The 3,937-nt window shown below is 37.8% G+C and overlaps 1 non-coding gene across 1 annotated transcript; it reads right to left on the reverse strand.

The window, feature by feature from the left end:
• Nucleotides 1–342: 342 nt before the first annotated feature.
• On the reverse strand, nucleotides 343–474 carry LOC115031206. The gene has a single exon (XR_003836825.1). It is a non-coding gene; the product is annotated as a small nucleolar RNA SNORA17 (small nucleolar RNA).
• Nucleotides 475–3,937: the final 3,463 nt, after the last annotated feature.

Genomic DNA, 3,937 nt, shown 5'->3' on the forward strand with positions numbered 1-3,937 from the left:
TCAATCTGTTCCTCTCTCCCATCAAGTCTCCAGTTCTGCCTCTCTTCATTGTGCCCACATCCTTCTGTTTCTCTTTCTCTTCCATTTTCCATCACTTACTTGCTCCTCTTAGTGGAGACTGGGTCTCTGAGTGTCTGGGGGTGTCTCAGAAGTAGTCTTGGGGTGCTATGCTACTCTCATGCACTATGACACTAGACATGAGTCATCGGGGTCTCTGCATTCCTTGTCCTGGGAGCCATCACAGCCTATGCAGCACCAGACTGGTGGTTGTCTAAGGCTAGTTTCCTGCCCTGGCTCCCTGATACTAGATTGGTAGTCTTTTCATGCTTGCTTTTCTCAGGGAATGTTAAGCTACCAATTATTAAGATCTTCTTAGCTCAGAACACTAACTACAGGCATGGCCTCTTCCCTATTTGCCACCTACTGATGCACATGTGACATAGCAGCCACACCTGCAACACTTCTATGGACAGGACGTTTTCTTTATTGCTTTTAATTTGATACAGAAAACAAAAGGAAATGTTTAGTTACATACTGTTTAATATTAAAATTAAGGTATAATTATATAACTTTCCCCTTCCTTTTCTTCCCTCTAATCCTTTCCCTGTTCTCCTATACCCTTTTGAATTCATAGCTCTATTCTTTGGCTGTACACACACACACACACACACACACACACACACACACACACTCACACACAGGCTTCTGCATACATTGTAAAATAGAATGGCATCTTTTGTATACAGTCCTTCTTATATTTTTACAATGGGTGGCTCTTATTAGGCCCTAGAACCTTCTAATAACCAATGGTAAAAAGCACCATTTAAACAGAATGTTTTAGTCTTCTAACAGGCCAGGCCTGTGATCCCTTTCATTTCACTATAATCAACAATTAGCCAATTTGAAGGAAAACTAAGATATAGAAATCAAGGTGATCTGCTGAACTTAAAAGCTTCCATAGAGTAGAACAGTGAGGGTTATTATTAAATATAAATCTATAAAATGAAAAACCAGCTTTATGAGCTATTCAACAAACAGTGTAAGTTTCTATAATATACAAAGTAGTTACAAAACTAAGCATAAAAAAGGTTAAAAATAGGCTGTACAAGCGGCTGACTGAGAGAGATGAAGATACTTATAGCCATCCATTGGACTGAGGACCCCTATGGAAGAGTTAGGGGAAGGATTGAAAGAGCTGAAGGGGATGGAAAAATATAGGAAGAAAAACATTATCAAGTAACCAGGACCGGAGGATGTGCCTAATCCTGTAGAGATTTTATGCCCCACTGAAGGAGAATGCAGGGGGGGTGTGAGCAGGGGATTGACTGCTGAAGGGGTTGGACACACCCTCTCAGAGGCAAAGGGAAGGAGACGAAGGTAAAGAACTCATGGAGAGGGGAGCAGGAAAGGAGGCAACATTTGGAACGTAAATAAATGAAACAATTAAAAATTAAGCATACAGAACTAAGTAGGGAGGCCTCAAAAAGAAATACAGTGGCTGATAAACTTTATTTATATATTTTTAAATGATCAATACCCTTAGTTATCAGGAAATAGATGATCTAGCTATAGCACTCCTGGGCATATACCCAAATGACTTTATATCCTACTATAGAGATACTAGTCATATTCATTGCAGATCTAGTCACAATAGTCAGAAAATAAAAACAAACTAATCGTTCATCAACTCATAAATGAAAAATGAAAATAATGTACATTTACACAATGGGTATTATTCAGCTGTTAATAAAACTGAAATCATAAAATTTTCTGATAAATGGATGGAGATGGAAATATTTCAGATTGAGCTGATTTATACCCAGAAAAACCAACATCTTGATTTCCATTAATATGTAAATGCTAAGAATTTAGTATACTTGTAGAATTTGAATGCTAGTATGGCATGATGGGGGAATGGAGAGAACATGGTAGAGTTAAGGATAAATGACAAAAAATGGAATATGAAGGATTAGGAGTGGGGATGGGAAAGCAATGGACAAGTGCATCTCTAAACCCTCATCAAGAAGCTTCTTTCGGTATTAGATGGTGATCACCAAGGCGATCCAGAGCTGCTCAACATTGAAAGAGCAGGAGTCAACTGAGAGAACAAGCCTAAATGTGACATCTACAGGATGAAGGAAAAGGGGTGAGGCAACTAAGAACTTGTAGATATAATAATATATATATATATTAATGCTTCATAAAATATATGCATATACATATATAAGAAGAGTCTAAATAGTGTTACATTGTAATGGATGGCAGTGTCCCTACCTGACACCACAGACTTTGAAATTGTTAGAAAATTTTGAAATTGTTAGAATTGGTAAATATTCTTTCCCAATCTGTTGGTCGCCTTTTTATCTTACTGACAGTGTCTTTTGCCTTACAGAAGCTTTGCGATTTTATGAGATCCCATTTGTCAATTCTCAATCTTACAGCACAAGCCATTGTTCAGGAATTTTTCCCTGTGCCCATAACTTTGAGGCTTTTCCCCACTTTCACCTCTATAAGTTTCAGTGTCTCTGGTTTTATGTGGAGGGCTTTGATACACTTAGACTTGACCTAAGTCCGAGATAAGAATGAATCAATTCACATACTTCTACATGATAACTGCCAGTTGTTCCAGCACCATTTGTTGAAAATGCTGTCTTTTTTCCACTGGATGGTTTAGCTCCCTTGTCAAAAATCAAGTGACCATAGGTGTGTGGGTTCATTTCTGGGTCTTCAATTCTCTTCTATTGATCTACCTATCTGTCACTGTACCAGTACCATGCAGTTTTTATCACAATTGCTCTGTAGTACAGCTTTAGGTCCGGCATGGTGATTCCACCAGAGGTTCTTTTATCATTGAAAAGAGTTTTTGCTATCCTAGTTTATTTGTTATTCCAGATGAATTTGCAAATTGTCCTTTCTAATTCCTTGAAGAATTGAGTTGGAATTTTGATGGGGATCACATTGAATATGTAGATTGCTTTTGACAAGATAGCCATTTTTACTATATTGATCCTGCCAATCTATGAGCATGGGAGATCTTTCCATCTTCTGAGATCTTTGATTTCTTTCTTCAGAGACTTGAAGTTCTTATCATACAGATCTTTCACTTCCTTAGTTAGAGTCACACCAAGGTATTTTATATTATTTGTGACTATTATGAAGGGTGTTGTTTCCCTAATTTCTTTCTCAGCCTGTTTATCCTTTGTGTAGAGAAAAGCCACTGATTTGTTTCAGTTAATTTTATATCCAGTTATTTCACTGAAGCTGTTTATCTGGTTTAGGAGTTCTCTGGTGGAATTTTTAGGATCACTTATATATACTATCATATCAACTGCAAATATATATAAAAACTCAAGAAGATGGACTCCAGAAAATCAAATAACCCTATTAAAAATGGGGTGCAGAGGTAAACAAAGAATTCTCAAGTGAGGAATACTGAAAAGCTGAGAAGCACCTGAAAAAATGTTCAACATCGTTAATCATCAGAAACGCAAATCAAAACAACACTGAGAGTCCATCTCACACCAGTCAGAATGGCTAAGATCAAAAATTCAGGTGACAGCAGATGCTGGCAAGGATATGGAGAAAGAGGGACACTCCTCCAATGTTGGTGGGATTACAAGCTGGTACAAGCACTCTGGAAATCAGGCTGGCGATTCCTCAGAAAATTAGACATAGTACTTCTGGAAGATCCAACAATTCCTCTCCAGGGCATCTATCCAGAAGATGTCCCAACTTGTAATAAGGACATATGCTCCACTATGTTCGTAGCAACCTTATTTGTAATAGCCAGAAGCTTGAAAGAACTCAGATGTCCCTTAACAGAGGAATGGATACAGAAAACGTACATTTACACAATGGAGCATTACTCAGCAATTAAAAACAATGAATTCATGAAACTCTTAGGCAAATGGATGCATCTGGAGGATATCATCCTGAG

Source organism: Mus caroli, chromosome 5 (genome assembly GCF_900094665.2).
Source record: "Mus caroli chromosome 5, CAROLI_EIJ_v1.1, whole genome shotgun sequence".
Classification (NCBI taxonomy): domain Eukaryota; kingdom Metazoa; phylum Chordata; class Mammalia; order Rodentia; family Muridae; genus Mus; species Mus caroli.